Below are 19,052 nucleotides of genomic sequence, written 5' to 3' on the forward strand. Positions count from 1 at the left end.
CACAGGGATAGCCGGGTTCGTCAACAGGCGGGCAGCAGGGTACCGGAACATCAAGCAGAGACGGGTCAGATGGGAAGCCAGGTTCATCAACAGGCGGCTGCAGAGAAGCGGTACATTAGGCAGAGACGGGTCAGATGGGGAGCCGGGATCAGGAACCAGAGATCAGGTATAGCAGAGTTCAGAGCCAGGTCAGCAATGGGAATCAGGCAGAACAACACAGGTTTCAGGGTAACAGGAACACAGCTGAAGACCAGTCAGCAATGGTCTGGGGTTAGAGCACTTCCTTAAATAGGCCGTCTGGCACAAATTGGCGCCATGGGCATGCTCCTGCGCATGCATGCAGTCCTCCACGCAAGTGCATGTGCATTGATGCATCCAGGCATCTGCAAATGCCTGTGCATGCGCGCATGCGCACAAGTGCACACCGGACGGGAACTTATAGTTCTCTTACACCCACAACCACCAGGCAAGGGTTGTGGGGATGAGGCCCTTGTCCCCATCAACATCGGGACAAGGTGCTTTGGGGGGCTACCCCAAAGCACCCTTCCCATGTTGAGGGCATGTGGCCTGGTACGGTTCAGGAGGGGGGTTCTCTCATCCCCCCTCTTTTCCTGCGGCCTGCCAGGTTGCATGCTCAGATAAGGGTCTGGTATGGATTTTGGGGGGACCCCATGCCATTTTTTTTAATTTTGGTGCAGGGTTCCCCTTAAAATTCATACCAGACTCTTTAGGTCTGGCATGGATTTTAAGGGGGGTCCCTACACCATTTTTTAAAAAAGAATTTGGAGCAGGGTTCCCCTTAATATCCATACCAGACCTGAAGGGCCTGGTATAGAATTTGAGGGAACCCCCACGCAAATTTTTTTTAAATCTTGGTTCGGGGTTCCCCTTAATATTGATACCAGACCCAAAGGGCCTGGTAATGGACTGGGGGGGGGGATCCCATGCCATTTTTTTCAATTACTTTTATCTGTATTGCCGGGACCCGACAATTCATTATAGCCACATTTTAAATGAATTTTTTCCTTTAGAAATGTCATTTTGTGCAGGAACTGTTCTAAACACAGGAAAAATGCGCCACTTTACAGGCATACTATAGACACCCCCCAGGTACGAAATTTAAAGGAATATTTTACCTTTATTGTTTCACTTTAAGCATTATTAAAATTACTGCTCCCAAAAAAACGGTAATTTTTAAAACTTTTTTTTGCATTGATACATGTCCCCTGGGGTAGGACCCAGGTCCCCAAACACTTTTTATGACAATAGCTTGCATATTAACCTAAAAGGGGTTTTCTCTGTCATCGGATAGTATAACTTCAATCAATGTTTTAAGGTGGCATCGCTGTATGCACAACCTTCACAATAACTTTCACATGATATTAAATTTACTGTCTGATTTGCTACCTCAACTTATTGTGTTATGCATTATGTAAACCGGAGCTCATGTTTTTAAACTTGTGTCTTGTATGGCCTATGTCCAGAGCCTTTTCTAAATAAAATGTATTATTTTGTATTAAAACTTTATTTGATTTATAATTGCTGCTAAAAAAACCCACGGGGAACTTCCATTTTTCTTTTCAAACGTTTATCCTCAGATTGTTCCCTCTGGAACGGTTCTCCAAGTCCTCCATTCGATCGTGCAAGTGCTGCTGGGCTTGGGTATATTTTTCCATGGCCGCACTCATATGGTAGTGATCATTTTCAGTGGAAGATATTCCCTGTTCTGCCTCTATCAGCCTCTGGGCGTGCTCTCTCATCTCCTTTCTCAGCTGCAATATGCCTGTGAATACTGCTCTGTCCACTGCGGCTATTATAGTGGGAGAGAGAAGAGCAGCTACAGCCTGAGCAATCTTTTCATGCAAGCTCTGTGACCCCTGGTTTCCCAGACCACTTTCCTCCATGTCCTCACAGGAGAGTTCATGTGTGCAAGGAATACCTGTTCGCCGAGATTGGTGCGCGCTCTGTGATGGAGACGAGGGACATGCTGCGGCGACCATTTTAGAGTTCCCTGAGGGAGAAGGAGATGTGTCCCTCGATCATGAGCTGGAGCGTGATCGCGGCAGTGTAAGGTACCACTCCATGCACGGTGCTGCTGGGCAATCGTGCGGGGGCTTTTTCAAGGAAGGGGGTTGAGGGCTGCTTCAAAGATTTTGTATGCCAATTACCCTGTGGGATGAGCAGAGCTGCTGGTCTCCCTGTCCCTCACATACGGCGCTGGGAACCGTAAGTGATCATAGGTGTATTTTAAATGATAGAGACAGAATATCAACCAAAAACACATGATACAAATGTTATAAATTGAGTTGCAGTTCAGTGAGTAAAATAAATATTTGACCCCCTACCAACCAACAATAATTCTGGCTCCCACAATTCTGGCTTCAGTATGTGCTCATGTGGTACATAGATTAGTCCTGTCAATTTAAGAAGGTGCTCCTAACGACAACTCATTATGTGCCTAAAAGACACCTGTCCACAGAATCTCTTGCTTCTATTCAAACCTCATGATCATTGGCAAGACCAAATAGTTGTCAAAGGACATCAGGGATAAGATTGTAGACTTGCACAAGGCTGAAATGGGCTATAAGACCATCAGCAAGAAGCTTGGCGAGAAGGAGGCAATTGTTAAAGCTATTATTGACAAATGGAAGAAATACAAAATAACTATCAATCGCCCCTGGTCTGGAGCTTCATGCAAGATTTTGCCTCATGGGGTAAGGATTATAATGAGAAAAGTGAGGGATCAGCCCAGAACTACACGGGAGAAGCTTGTGAATGATTTCAAGGCAGTGGGGACTGCAGTCACCAAACAAATTATTGGTAACACAATACGCTGCCATGGATTGAAATATGCAGCACTCGCAAGGTCCCCCTCTTCAAGAAGGCACATGTACATCTAAAGTTTGCCAATGAACATCTAAATGATTCAGAAAAGGTTTGGGAGAAAGTTCTGCAGTCAGATGAGACCAAAATGTAGCTCTTTGGCATTACCGACTCACCATGTTTGGAGGAAGAAAAATGCTGACTATGACCCTAAGAACACCATCACTACAGTCAAGCAGAGGTGGAAACATTATGCTTTGGGGTCGTTACTCTGCTAAAGGTACAGGCCAGCTTTGTCTCATTGAGGGGCCAAAGGACAGGGCCATGTATTGTAAAGTTTTGGATGAGAACTTTCTTCCCTCAGCCAGAACACTGAAGATGGGTTGTGGATGGGTCTGACTCAATACATATCACCAAGGCAACAAAGGAGTGGCTCAAGAAGATGCACATTAAGGTCATGGAGTGGCCTAGCCAGTCTCCAGACCTTAATCCTATAGAAAATTTATGAAGGGAGCTGTAACTTCGAGTTGACAAGTGACAGCCAAGAAACATTAAGGATTTAGAGAAGATCTGTAAAGAAGAGTGGACCAATATCACTCCTGAGATGTGTGCAAACCTGGTAACCAACTACAAAAAACGTCTTACGTCTGTGTTTATGAAGAAACAAGAAACACCGCTCAGGTCGGTGAATACAGATAAATAGTTAAATAGATAAATAATACTCCTCTCGAGGGTGCTAGCCATGGCTTGCCCGCTGTGCAAACTGCAAAAATAAAGAAACGGTTGCATTCCAAGATGAAGAATATGAGTCTCTTATTGATCCATCCAAGTGACACACCACAGGAAAAACAACAATCAATGCAGACATGTTTTACACAGTATTATGTGCTTAATCATTGCCAATGATCAATAAAGGACTCATATTCATCATCTTGGAGTACAGCCGTTTCTTCCTTTTTACCTCTGTGCTTGCCAACAAGGGTTTCTCCACCAAATACCAAGTCATGTTTTGCTTGAGGATCAAATACTTACTTACACACTGAAATGCAACAAAATTTATAACATGTTTTTTTTTGGATTTTTGGCTGATGTTCTGTCTCTAACATTTAAAATACACCTATGATAAAAATTACAGGCCATTAATTTCTTTGTAAGTGGGCAAACTTACAAAATCTGCAGGGGATCAAATAATTTTTTTCCCCACTGTACACTGTGCTGCACATGTGCAACTCAGTGTGCATTCCCGGCATGCTCCAGCCATGCTGAAATGACTGATTCCAATGGGCATGCATGCGCAAATACCACCAAAATAAATCTCTATTTGTGGGAAAAAAAAGGACGTCAATATTGTTTGGGGAGCCATGTCGCACGGCCACGCAATTGTCAGTTAAAGCGAAGCAGTGCCGAATCGCAAACAATGCTCTGGTCAGGAAGGGGGTAAGTTCTTCCGGGGCTGAAGTGGTTAAAGTATTTTTTGGCAAAAATATTTGCCCCAGTTCCTCAAAATTTTGCTTTTTTTATGTACACTGAATGCAGCATGTGCTGTATAGTGTACATCCAGTCTCAGTCTTGGCATGTTGAGAGCAGAGCCTGGCATGCACAGGAGTTCATTAATGTCGATTCAATGGCCAAAGAGGAGCTTCAGATGACCCGATAGATCAGAAATCACCTAAAGTAGGAGAGAGACTGACAATAGTGTGAGGCAATCAGAGCTCTATTTTCGCATAGTGTTAGTGTCGCATAGTGGTAGTGTCAATAAGTAGTTTTAGCATCCTAACAGGAGTACAAAACAAAGTGATCACCTTGTTAGTGAACTGCTTCCCCTTCACTGTCCAATAACAGGATGGAGGAAGTTGATAGAACCACACACTTTACTAAAAGGCACAATAACACAGGTAGAAAAGGTGTTTTTGATAGACGTAGACTTTCTAAGCCTTCATATTTTTTTTTTATTGTAAAAATCGGTAAAAACTGTAGGGTGGGGGATAAATAACTGTTCATTTTTCAAGAGACTTTAGTCTTGCATATACTGTATACCAGTGTTTCTCAACTCCAGTCCTCAAGGCGCCCCAACAGGTCATGTTTTCAGGATTTCCCTCAGATGAAATGGCTGTGGTAATTACTAAGGCAGTGCAACTGATCAAATCACCTGTGCAAAATAATGGAAATTCTGAAAACATGACCTGTTGGGGAGCTTTGAGGACTGAAGTTGAGAAACACTGCTGTATACAACAACAAACATTAGAGGCCTAGAAACATTTTTTTTTTTTTTTTTCTCATTAACTTTGTTTAATGGTCTCAAAAAATTTGGTGACAGGTTTTTTGGTCAAGTTGTTCCCACTTAAAAATTACTGATTTAAAAACACTAATAACTTAAAACTGCCACAAACAAAAGGTCCACAAAATATTCCTTTCCTTCTGAAGCTTTTACGATGCATTGTTATCATTAGCCAGTCTTTTACTATTACACTTAAATGGCCAATTGAGACAAACAGTTCTGAGACCGATCTTCCACCGCTGGTTAAGACTGAGGTGGTGCTGGATTGTTGAAATATTCATTTCGTTTTCTGGGCCTTCTGAGCAGACTTTGTGACCTTGCCAGTACCTGCTGCCTTCTTTTCGACAGCCTTGATGACACCAACAGCAACAGTCTGCCTCATGTCACGCACAGCAAAGCGACCAAGGGGAGGATAGCCAGAGAAGCTCTCCACACTTGCTTGCCAGGGATCATATCAACGATGGCAGCATCACCAGATTTAAGGGACTTGGAATTTTCTTCCAGTTTCTTACCAGAACAATGGTCAGTCTTCTCCTTCAGCTCTGCAAACTTGCAGGCAATGTGAGCAGTATGGCAATCCAGCACAGGTGCATAGCCAGCACTGATCTTCCAATGGTGGGTCATTCTTGCTATCACCAGCAACATTACCACAACGGATATCCTTCACGGAAACGTTCTTTATGTCGAAACCAACGTTGTCACTGGGACAAGCCTCGGTCAAAGCTTCATGGTGCATTTCCACAGACTTGACTTCAGTTGTTACATTGACTGGAGCAAAGGTAACCACCATACCTGGTTTCAGGAGACCATTTTCAACACGACCAACTGGTACTGTACCAATACCACCAATCTTGTACACATCCTGCAGAGGCAGGTGAAGAGGCTTGTCAGTGGGGCGGCTAGGAGGCAGAATGCTATCAAGAGCTTCCAGCAGAGTGGTTCCACTGGCTTTTCCCTCTTTGCGGGTGATGTTCCATCCCTTGAACCATGGCATGTTGCTACTGGGTTCCAGCATGTTGTCACTGTTCCAACCCATTGATGGGCACAAAGGCAATGGTATCTGGGTTGTAACCAATTTTCTTGATGTAAGTGCTGACTTCCTTTACAATTTCCTTGTATCTCTTCTGGCTGTATGGTGGCTCAGTAGAATCCATTTTGTTAACACCAACGATAAGCTGCTTCACACCCAGAGTGTAGGCCAGAAGAGCATGTTCACGAGCTTGTCCATTCTTTGAGATACCAGCCTCAAACTCACCAACACCAGCAGCAACAATAAGCACGGCGCAGTCAGCCAGAGAAGTACCAGTGATCATGTTCTTGATGAAGTCTCTGTGGCCAGGGGCATCAATAATGGGGACATAGTACTTGCTGGTCTCAAATTTCCACAGGGAAATGTCGATGGTAATACCACGTTCACACTTAGCCTTCAGTTTGTCCAACACCCAAGCATATTTGAAGGAGCCCTTTCCCATCTCAGCAGCTTCCTTCTCGAATTTTTCGATGGTACGCTTGTCGATCCCACCACATTTGTAGATGAGATGCCCAGTTGTTGCCGCAGACCCGGTGAGGAAGAGCGCCTAGAAACATTTTTAATGACATGAAATATATTATGTTTATGGCTTCTGTGTTCTGATTTCACTTTGGAAGAAAAGCTGCTCATTAATCCTAAGCTTTCATTTAATTCTTCATGAATTAGTCGTCTAGTCTTCTCATTTAACCTAGCTTCTTTATTGTCTTATTCTTCAGAGAATGCTTAGTCTGTGTGACACTTCATTCATTTGCTTATTACTTATTCTTGTATTATTTATTTCATTTTTTACAATACATTCATGTAATCATCTTTCTCATATTTGGTCTTTTTTTTTGCTTTATACTTTCATTATCACTGACTGTTATTTGATTAGGGATATCACTGTGTAATTCTGCACTTTAATGTTATCATATGTAATTACTCCTTTGGTTTTTAATTTGTTGCTACTTCTCTTGCATGTTGGTTACTTACGCTCCTTGTTTTTCCACAAGATTTTGAATATATAGGAATTAAGGAATATGCATTTACTGTTTATTTGGCATTTCTATCTACAGTATTTTTTTTTTCATTGTTTACATGTGTATTATTAATCCAGATCTGGATTTAGAGAAAGCAAGCCAATTCCATGGCAGATGAAATTTTGTTATTTATGAACCTACTTTAAGGCCTCTTCACACTTGTATGGGCTGATGTGGTGATTTAACAAGCTCAGCATTTACATGGGCGGCCAACACACTATAATGGACCACAATTCACACCTGCACTATTTTTTTTCAATACAGCACACCACAATGCAGTAGTTGTGGTACTGAAGGTCCATTAGTTAAATGCATTAGGGTGCCTAGCATGAGGTACCATTATTATGCCATTCATGGCGGCGTCATTATGAAAATGCATTGGGGTTATTGAATACTATTTGGAAATTAACTTTAATTTGTGTTATTAATATAATATTAGAGAAAACTGCATTCATGTGCAAAATCAAATACATTATTAAACCACAATTTGAAAATGCAAGGCAAGTACAAGTTGTGTGCTAGCGTAAGCAAAGAATATGCAAAAGTCAAACCTTGTGCACACACAGTCAAAATTAATATACTAGTATAACTATATACTAGACCAGAGACTAAAGTGCCAATTACCATCTTTTTATACAGTGCCTAGTTGTCAGGGAATAGGCTGTGGAAGTACTGGCAATCTTGCCAGTAGAAGAAATGGGCGCCATAGGCGCATCATGTGACAGATGGTTCCCCCTGCTGGCCTATATAAGGCTGCCTCTGTCTGACCCAAGTTGCTGAATTGTCTTCAGCTGTTCTGTGTTCCTGAAACCTGATCTGCTTCCTGTTGTTCCTGTTGTGACCCTGATTACCCTGTGACCTGTTATGATCTTCTCCTACCTTCGACCCTGGCTTGTCTTAAGGATCTCACTTCTGCTTTACATGTCTGAGCACCTTTGAATGACCTTGGCTTGTCTTAAGGATCTCGCTTCTGCTTTACCTGCCTGACCACCTGTGAATGACCTTGGCTTGTCTTAAGGACTTTGCTTCTGCTTTAAACCTGCTTGATCGCCTGTGTATGACCCCGGCCTGCCTGAAGGACTTTGCTATCTCTTGTGTACCATACTTAACCCCGGCTAGCCATACGGATCCCACTTGCAGCAGCTGCAGCCTGATCCACTGTGTTAGAACCTCTGCCAGGCTTTTACCAAGCTTCTTGGATTCTTAAGCCCACTGCCCTCAGCACAGTTCTCTAAAGATTTACTCCTGCACCAGCCTCAAATGGCTTTCAGGAATCACCTATTCCAGTCTTCTTCACCCTGCTGGCAACCCGTGCTTCTTTGAGCATTATACCTTCTGTTCCACCTCCAGGGGTATACTGTGCTCAGCCACAAGGGGGGCCTCTCTCAGCATCTTAGCCATGGATAAGTTACGTGATAGTACAATTCAGCCATGTCAGAGGCCGACAGAGTTGGTTCCCCACTCGAAGCCTTATGCCAGCAGGCCACAGCCCTCACTCAGGCAGTACAGCGGCTTCAAGAGGGCTACTTCCAATTAGAAGGACATTTGCAGCACTTGACTGTATCCCCTGTTCCCGCAGACCCCGGTCCATCATCTCCCAGCAGGCCTCAGTCTCTTCGTCACAGGAACAGGTCAACTCTAATTCCACAGTAATGATGCCTTCTCCTGAACCGAGAGTCCCCAGCCTGAACGATTCTGGGGTGATCAAAAGAAGTTCAGAGCCTTTAAAAACACCTGCCAGCTATATCTAGCCCTCCAACCCAGAACCTTTTCTACAGAAACTATAAAGGTGGGATTCATCATTTCCTTGTTGTCCGAAGAACCCCAAGCTTGGGCCCACAGCTTTCTCCAGCAAAAGGAACCTGCACTAAATTTGTGGATATTTTCTTTGAATCAATGGCACAACACTATGACGACCAACAACGCATGGCTGTCACTACTGCTGAGACCATTCTGCATACTCTGTCCCAGGGAAAACGCTCGGTTGAGGACTACACTTTGGACCTTCAAAAATGGTCTGCTGACTCCGGGTGGAACGAGGTGACCCTTAAATATCAATATCGCCAGGGGCTCTCAGAGAAACTTAAAGATGAACTAGCTTGAGTTGACATTCCTGCTACCTTGGAGGGGCTCATCCAACTTGCCATTAAACTTGACAAGTGCTCGGTTGAGGACTACACTTTGGACCTTCAAAAATGGTCTGCTGACTCCGGGTGGAACGAGGTGACCCTTAAATATCAATATTGCCAGGGGCTCTCAGAGAAACTTAAAGATGAACTAGCTTGAGTTGACATTCCTGCTACCTTGGAGGGGCTCATCCAACTTGCCATTAAACTTGCCAGGCGCCTGCGGGAGCGGCGGTCCGAACGCTTTCAGACCCCCCGAAGTACATGGGTGTTACCCAAGATTCCTCGGGTTCACTCCACTCCACCTGGTCTTTCCTCCAATGCTGGTTCTGAGGGTGAACCCATGCAACTTGGTCTGGTCTGATCCCCATTGACTTCCGAAGAAAGACAACGCTGCCATCAGGAGAACCTTTGCTTATACTGTGGAGGGGCCAGCCACTTCCTACGGAGTTGTCCTATTAGACCCAGTAAGTCACGTCAACCACATCCAGTGAACTTTCAAGTTGCTGGTCCTTCCACCTCTCATCTTATTCTATCTGTCTCCCTACAGGTGAAGGAAGGGGAAATCCAGTTCCAGGCCATCATTGACTCAGGGTATGCAGCTGCTTCCTCAACTCTACCCTAGCAAAGAGACTTTGTATTCTGCTTTATGACAAAAAACTTAAAATACATCTGGCTGATGGTTCTTTACTCTGCTCTGGACCTGTTATATAGTGGTGGAGATTGATTGGGATAACGAAGCCATGGCCTGGTAAGGTCATGTATTTCCATCCCAGGGGACTTTAAATGAAACCATGGCCTGGTGAGGTCATGTGTTTCCATCCAAATTAAGTTCAAAAGGAGGGGAGCAATGGGGGAGGGTTTTTTTGGGACTTTACATGAAGCACGTGATAGCAAAGGAATAAATTGGTGAACACATAGGAGTTTTATTGATTGTTACAGTAACAATTACATAAAATGCTGGTATCAATGGTAGGCAAGGTAATAGCAAAACATGATAGTAACATTGGTATAACATAATAGAATCACAATAAAAATCCAGGGTTCACCAAAAGAAGATTAGATAAAAACATAATCAAATTAATGCCTGCGGGACCAATGGCCTCTTGCACCTGTAGGGGTAATGCATAATAGCTTGAAGATCTGGGTATATTTGATAGAGACACGGCATTTGGTAGCTCTATGCATTTCGTGGCCTTTGAACCACTCATCAGGAGCAAGGCACGTGATAAATCTATAATAAAGGAGTGGTATATGAGTAGTCAAAAAAATAATAAAAATATTGAAGGACATGAACAGGGGTGGGGTAAAGAGAACCCCATACCCAGTACATGCTTATTTACTCAGATATGTGTATTGGTGGTATGGTGGGTGGGTGTCGCAAGGCATCCATGGGTACCTCCAACCGAGAACCATGGCAGGCAGCTCGAAGGGGATGACCCACAAGGGCAGCAACCAGGGTAGGCATGGAAAACCAAGAGGCACTTCTGTGGAGAGGGTGGAAAATTGAGGTGCATCAAAGAGGTCACGAGGGTGTGCATGAAGTGAAGGGATGGGCAGAAAACTCGTGATTGTGAAAATAGAGGTCGTGCAGGGTTGAGGGGCCACCAGGCCAGGATGTAAAAATACCTGAGTGATTGTGAACTATGAATAGAGAAGGTGGTGGTCCGACAGTGACACCTGGGGAGTGAAGGTGAAGAGCAGAGGTGAGGAGTGCACAATTACCTGTTGGGAGTAAAAATAAAGTAAGCAGTGAGAAGGAGTGAGAGGAGGATAAGACCAAAAACTACGTGTGATCCGGTGTGTAGAAAGCCTCGGGTGTCAAAACCTCCCGGGGAGCCGCCCCTATATGCGTCACCACAGGATGGCCCACCAACGTCACGCTGCATGGCAGAGTGGGAGGAGGAGCGCCGCCAGCCGGATAACATGTGACTCCAAATCTCCCATATTGCCTGTGAGTATAGAAGCTGACTGCATGGACGTAACGGCGACAAGGAGGCGCCTCACGTCCAGCGTGGGATGCGTGATGTCGACGTGCAGTGCGATGTATCCGCCCCCCAGGCATCAAATGACATGGGAGATGGGAGGAGACCCGCAATGTGCATCACAGCTCCCGGAAATGGGGATGAAGAATAGACGGCATGGTGACCCAGCCATACAGGACACCAATAATGCAACGGACCTGAGTCAAATGTTAATAATAGACAATATAATACAGTTAAGGGAAATAAAACAAATAAATGAATAAAACAAGGGAGACTAGCCAAGGTCCATAATTGCAAAAGAGTACTGAAGTTAGACCAATAGAGCATTACCACGTGCTTCCATCCCTAGTTAATGTTATAAAGTGGTGGAGATTGATTGGGACTTTAACGAAGCCATGGCCTGGTAAGGTCATGTATTTCCATCCCAGGGGACTTTAAATGTCCCCTGGTTGCTGCCCTTGTGGGTCGTCCCCTTCGAGCTGCCCGCCACGGTTCTCGGTTGGAGGTGCCCATGGATGGCTTGCGACACCCACCCACCGTATCACCAATACACATATCTGAGTAAGTAAGCATGTACTGAGTGTGGGGTTCTCTTTACCCCACCCCTGTTCATGTCCATCAATATTTTTATTTATTTTTTTGACTACTCTTATACCACTTATTATAGATTTATAAGAAATATCATGATAAAGTAAAAGGAGACAACCCTGCTTTCAAGACTGGTGATGAAGTTTGGTTGTCGGCAATAAATCTCAAACTCTCCTGTCCATCGCGGAAACTTGGACCCAAGTTCATTGGTCCCTTCAAAATAAAAAAGATGATAAACCCAGTGGCTTTTGAATTGGCACTGCCTAGCTCTTATAAATTCATCCAGTTTTCCATGCTTCACTATTAAAACCAACTGTTCCCAGTCCTTTTCCCGAAAGAGAGGAATTGCCACCACCTCCAGTCTTGGTAGAAGGCGAAAATGAATTCAAAGTGGAGGCCATTTTGGATTGCAGAAAAAGAGGGAGACAAGTATAGTACCTCATCAAGTGGAAGGGGTACCCTCCAGAGGATAATTCCTGGGAGCCTTTGAGCAATATACATGCACCACAACTAGTACAAGCCTTCCACAGCAGACACTCTGAGAGAATAGCTAGATTGGGCATTCAGATGCTGCCCCTTGGGGGGGGGGGCACTGTGAGGGAATAAGCCGTGGAAGTACTGACAATCTTGCCAGTAGAAGAAATGGGCACCATAGGCACATCATGTGACAGATGATTCCCCCTGCTGGCCTATATAAGACTGCCTCTGTCTGACCCAAGTTGCTGGATTGTCTTCAGCTGTTCCTGTGTTCCTGAAACCTGATCTGCTTCCTGTTGCTCCTGTTGTGACCCAGGTTAGCCTGTGACCTGCTCTGAACTTCTCCTACCTCTGACCCCGGCTTGTCTTAAGGATCTCGCGTCTGCTTTACCTTCCGGATCACCTGTGAATGACCTTGGCTTGTCTTAAGGACTTTGCTTCTGCTTTAAACCTGCTTGATCACTTGTGCATGACCCCGGCCTGCCTGAAGGACTTTGCTATCTATCATGTACCATACCTAACCCAGGCTTGCCATACGGATCCCACTTAAAGCAGCTGCAGCCTGATCCACTGTGCTAGATCCTCTGCTAGGCTTTTACCAAGCTTCTTGGATTCTCAAGCCCACTGCTCTCAACACGGTTCTCTAAAGACTTACTCCTGCACTAGTCTCAAGTGGCTTTCAGGAATCACCTGTTCCAGTCTTCTTCAGCCTGCTGGCAACCCATGCTTCTTTGAGCATTATACCTTCTGTTCCACCTCCAGGGGTATACTGCGCTCAGCCATAAGGGGTGCCTCTCTCAGCATCTTGGCCTCGGATAAGGTACATGAAACTAGTACTGTTAAATTTTACTCACTACTATTATGATAGTACAAATTGTTTCCTATACAGTGTGCTAAATAACAATGGATAAGCTCTAAAACTGGGCTAGAATATTTTATTACACATGAAAATGTTAAATCTGTGTAGCGTTACATCACCATGAATGAGCTTAATCAAACTCTTTCAGTACTTAAGGGGAATCTATAATGTTTTGAAGCTTAAAAAGAATATATCATTGACAATTTTATTTTAAAGTGGACCTTTCATCAGACACATTTTTCAAGTTAAGTACATGTTTTGTAAAAAAGGTGAACCTATTCACACTTGCCCATTTTGATGCAGCAAAACGCTTGCATTTTGCTGCTTGAAAATTCATGTCAAGTAGAAAATTGCATTTTTTCCATGTTACATAGTTAGCTAGTTGGTAAGGTTGAATAAAGACAGCAGTCCATTCAGTTCAACTTGAGAATGTGTTTGTGTGACTACTGGTTTGCATATGCCTGTAAGTTCACTAAGAAACACAATGTTACTTCCACTCTCTGTCTCTGCTGACACTAGCAACTGTGGAGGGGAGTTTCACATCCTCACCTCTCTAACAATAAAGATAAACCCTTTATGCAGTTTAGGATTTATTTGTTGCTTGTCCATCTTCATTGTGTGGTCACATGTCTTCTTTAGAGATAAGATTAAAAAGTTTTCTCCAAATCTTAGAGTCACCTTTTAAAAATGTGTATATCACACAATATTATACAACCAGTACCCATGGCAAAAAAGGTATACCTTTATTTTACAATATCTTACACAATGTACTAAGATTCCATAAATCTTCACTTTTTTTACAGTGGGGTGCAGACCTTTCTATACCATATACTATTACCCAATTACATTGATCCTTTATACTGCTAATAAATCTTCGAGTTGCATAAAGCTTTGGAGACTGATGCAAAATATTATTTTACAATGGGACTTTTCTCCATTTAGGCATGCCAAATTCTACTCAACGCAGTCCTCTTTATGCTGGAGAGAGTGTGGGTCCACAGGCATGCTGATAGATATATTATGGCATTGTAAAAATCTCAATAGTTTCTGAAGGATAATTTTTCAACTTATAGCAGAGAGTACTGGAATTCAAATAACATCTTTCCCAGCTTTGGAATTTGGCAATATTAAATCTGGGAATAAAAAAGTCCCCTTCATATTCTCATACTGTTATCATTCATTTATTGTTAGCTGCTAGAACAACAATTACTAGGCACTGGAAATGGTAGTATGTGCCTAGTCCTTCAGAAACTATTGAGCTGGTTAAAATCAATTTTGTTTATGAAAATTTTTTAGCTATTAGACATGACAAATATTCTGTATTTGTAAATGCTTGCAAATCTTGGATTACCTAGACTTGTATATCACTATCAAATCCCCTCTTACGCACCTCTTCTCCAGGAAAAATATTTTTAATGTTTGTAGTCTATCCTCCTAACTGAGGTCCTCCAGCCCCCTTTTTAGCTTTGTTGCACTCCTCTGTACTCTCTCCAGTCAAGATGCAGCCGAACCAGAATTTTGCAAAGTGGTGGAATTAAAGTTTATTTCTTTAATAATTACTCTTTTTAATGCATGCTGATAGTCTGCTTGCCTTGAATGGTGCAGCTTTGAACTATTTATTCCAATCTCTATACTGTTTATGAACAAGTTATGTACACACGACCGCACTTTCTGTCAGAATAGACTCCGACGGTCTTTCTGACGGAGTTCCGATGGAGTTCTGCTGAAACGGACTTGCCTACACACGATCACACCAAAGTCCGTTCGTTTAGAATGCGATGACGTACGACAGGACTAGAAAAAGGAAGTTCAATAGCCAGTAGCCAGCAGCTTCCCTTGCATTATTTTTGGTCCGTCAGACTAGCATACAGACGAACGGTTTTCCCGATAGGAATTGAGTCCGTCGGAAAGATTTGAAACATGTTCTATTTCTAGGTCCGTCAGAATTTCAGAAAGAAAAAGTCAGATGAAGCCCACACATGATCAGAATGTCTGACGGAATGATTCCGTCGGACCTTTTCTGACGGAAAGTCTGGTCGTGTGTACGCGGCATCCACGTACGCGGTAGCCACTCAGGTTTAACTTTTGTTATTTTATATTTGTTGCCCAGTGGAATGCACTGATGCATGTTATTGTTTAATATGCCCCTAAAGCATTCCCACTTCTTGTTATTTTTTGCAAGAATTTGATTCCATTTAGTATCATGCAATATGGATTGCTACTTGTTTAAGTTGGCTCTTTTAAAATGTAGTGTTCTTGTCCTTTTCACGTGTGTCCTTTTCCTATAATTTATGGCAAATGTAATTACTTTGTGATCACTGTTACCTACATTATTATTTACTGCTAAATTTACAATCAGCTCTGTGTTATTTGTAATTAGTAGGTCAAGCAGAGCATTATCTCTAGCTGGAGCCTTCACCATTTGACTCAAGAAATAGTCCTGCATTACATTCAATAAATTACATCTCTTAGTTAAGTGAACAATTCTGTCTGCCCAAACAATATCAGGATAGTTGACATCCCCCATGGCTATAACATGTGGATGGTTCACATCTATGTTCTGCAGTTTAGTGTGAGAGAAAAATGAATGACCTCTTTCACATCTATACATGTGTGTTACCTTGCATGTTGCATGCACACAAAACAGTGTAAATATAGCCTGTCTGTCATTTATTACTTTTTACAGAGATCCTGTCAATGATTTAGGCTGGCCATACACTAGTAGAGTTTGATTCATTTTTTTTATATTTTAAGAGAAATAGTTCAATTTTCTAATTTGTTTTTGACCATAGTGATAGAAAAACTCAAAGAAGTTTTGCATTTTTTTCCACAAACAAAAATTTGTAATAGTGTATGTGGTTTTCATTAAGGAAATTACATTCATTCCAAAACTGAATGTTAAAAGCAAATACATTTTTAAGTATCTTTGAATGACATTCATCAGGTCATTGAATGAACTGAGAATTTGAGAATGTTCATACGAACGTTGAAAATCTTCTCTAGAAGGGTTTAGTTCAGCTTTAAGCAAAGTCAATGTTCCCTTAGCAACCCAACAAACTATTGGCAGTTATTTTGATTTTTCTGACTCATCCACCAAAATGTAAATATCAGAAGATTTTCCCAAAGATGGGCATGAAATATGTTTCATTTAACCCTTTTAAATCCTGGGATAAACAAAATCTTAGGTAACAAACCAAATTTTTAAGTTTTGATATGCACTAGTTTACTCAACAATGAAATCACTTTTCATGCCAAAAAGATTTTCACCTTATTTTAAAACACATCTAGAGCATCCATTTTTTTGTGTTTTGCTTTAAAAACACCAAGAATATACAGTATTTCTAAATAAACAGAGATATGTATTTTGTTTAATGCGTAACATTTTTTGTATTAATAATACGATTTTAACACAAAATGTTTGCTCCTATTTTCCCAAGTACAAAGACCCCAACTTTGTGTAGGTTATGACACATGTGTCAGCTCTGTATGGTTGATAAACAAGTGTGTAAATGTTAGATTTCAAGATATTGGCATTTCTCATGACCTGAGATATGATTCTGAGATACAGCTATAATTTATAGATAAAGTAAAAGGGATTTTTTTATGTTTTTAATCTACCTGTCATAGATTTCTACTTCACTCGTTCACAGATGAAGCTGTTGTGCATAAAGTGAAGCTGCTAAAATGTAACAGGCAGCAATAAAGTTTGTTGCAGGGCACAAAGTACTTTTGATCACCATGGTCCATTAATCATGCTAATCTGTCACCATTCATAGCAGTGATTGATGAATCAGACAGGTGAATCTCCAGCTGGACCATGTCGTTGGCTGTGGTAAATCAAAGTGATTCCTTAAAGTGGATGTAAACCCAATGTCATCCTTTCTAAACTGCTGCCATAGGGGTTATCTATAAGGATATACATGCCTCCTGCATGTATCCTTACCTGTCAAATGTCTCCCCTCTGTCTGTTATGAGACCCGAAAAACTGCAGATTCTGTGGGTGGGTCTGTTGTCTGGAGCTCAGTGGGTGAAGTCATGATGTCAGTAGACTCCCCGCCCACCTCTACACTCCCCTGTGTATTTCTAACACTGAACTTCTGCTATGATCTCTAACATCCAGTGAAAAGACAGGAAAGTAACCACATGACTTCAGCATGCCAAATCATGCTGAGGTGGGGAACAGCCAATCCCTGCAGAGCTACTGAAGAAAGGAGTGGGGGGAAATTAAAAAATACTGCATGTGTCTTAGGCTGTCACTCACAGCAAGGGGGAGTATTTGACAAAGTTTTTCTCACTTTGTCAAGATTTTTCTCACTGAACAATAAGAGAGGATTGCTCAGAGATGGATTAACTCTGTGTGGCAAGACTGGGTTCAAATGATAGGAAATCTTATACTCTACAGTATGATATAAAAAAAAAAAAATTTCGGGTTTACATCCACTTTAAACCTTCCTAAACCTGCAGCAGTTGACACTGACAGTACTTTAGTAAACGCCCTCCCAACACATGGTACCTGCTGGGAGGATGGAATATTACAGTCATGGTCATGAATAAATTATGATTAAAAAAATTCTATTTTATGCTTTAAAAGTATAGGACAAAACTATGCACAGATTGAACAGTCACTGCTACCTATTGTTTCAATAATACAACTACTGTATAAGACCATTATAAATGAGTAATGTCTCCATATTAGTGGCATGGCTTATGGAACCTTTATTTTCAGCACACTCCTATAACAACTGATTTTTTTTTTTTAACCAGGTCATAAAATGACAGTTCGTTTCCATCCTGATCTTATAAAAAATGATTTCACAATCCACTGTAGTTAAGAGTTTGTTCATTTCTTTGCTTTAATCTTACATTCCCAAAAGCATACTGGCATTCCATTTTCTCAGATCTACAATAAATTGTTCTAAAAAGAATATCTGAATTATCTGAGAAAATCAGTTTCTGCTTGATTTGAGGCAAGAATTCTTCCTAAGAAATCCATTTCCTAAACTTTTCAAAGTTAAACCAGACAATCTTTGATGCTTACTCAAAGTTACAGTCTTGTTAGATTCACCACAAATTCCAAAAACCTGTGGCTGGAGCCCGAAGGTGTATTTTACCACAGTCCTCATTGTCAGAATTCAAGCTAAAAACCTGAGAGACATCTTGTGCAATAGATATATTATGTTTGTTTTTAAACATGAGATTGTTGAAAAGTTTTGTCTGTGGAATTTTCCTGATTTGTAGATTCATGCTTATAACTTTACTTTGCTAAGAGCACAGTCCAATATTCTTTAGTAAGCCAACTCCCCATTTTCTCTTGTCTTATCTTCACCTGTTTTAATTAAGTATTCTGTTATTCATGATTAAATCATATGTAATATGTAAAATCTCTTTATTTAATCATACATAGCTTGCCATATTTTCTACAGTCATTTCTAAATTCACTTATATAACTTTTGCTGCTTTGTCTGCACAAACTTGGGTATACAGGGGATCATCATAATTCCACTATAAATTTTGCATGTTAACATAAGTTGACTTTAATCATTGTTAATGGTTTGTGAGTAATGTGGCTATGATTTTATAGGCAATTGTTACTGTAATCATTGTTAATTACATAATTATCTAATATTTATTTGTGTCTGTATAGCTACCTAACCTAGGATCACTCCCCTTTATAATTTTTCCTAATCAAGCTCTCCTATAGCTTAGTTTCTTTACAGCTGCCATATGTAATAAGGGTGTAGCCTAATACTAAAGGGGGGTGACTTTGCTAGTACACTGGATATAGACAAAGCAACTTGATCCCTGCTGCAAGAGAATCAGGACTACATATCCATTACCTCGGTCCAGAGGTATGCAATTGAATCCAA

The 19,052-nt window shown here is 41.7% G+C and overlaps 1 pseudogene; it reads right to left on the reverse strand.

Moving 5' to 3' along the window:
- Positions 1–5,081: 5,081 nt before the first annotated feature.
- LOC141127808 (elongation factor 1-alpha, somatic form-like) overlaps positions 5,082–19,052 on the reverse strand; it is an 87,187-nt pseudogene continuing 73,216 nt past the window's right edge.

Source organism: Aquarana catesbeiana, linkage group LG01, assembly GCF_042186555.1.
Source record: "Aquarana catesbeiana isolate 2022-GZ linkage group LG01, ASM4218655v1, whole genome shotgun sequence".
NCBI classification, from domain to species: Eukaryota; Metazoa; Chordata; class Amphibia; order Anura; family Ranidae; genus Aquarana; species Aquarana catesbeiana.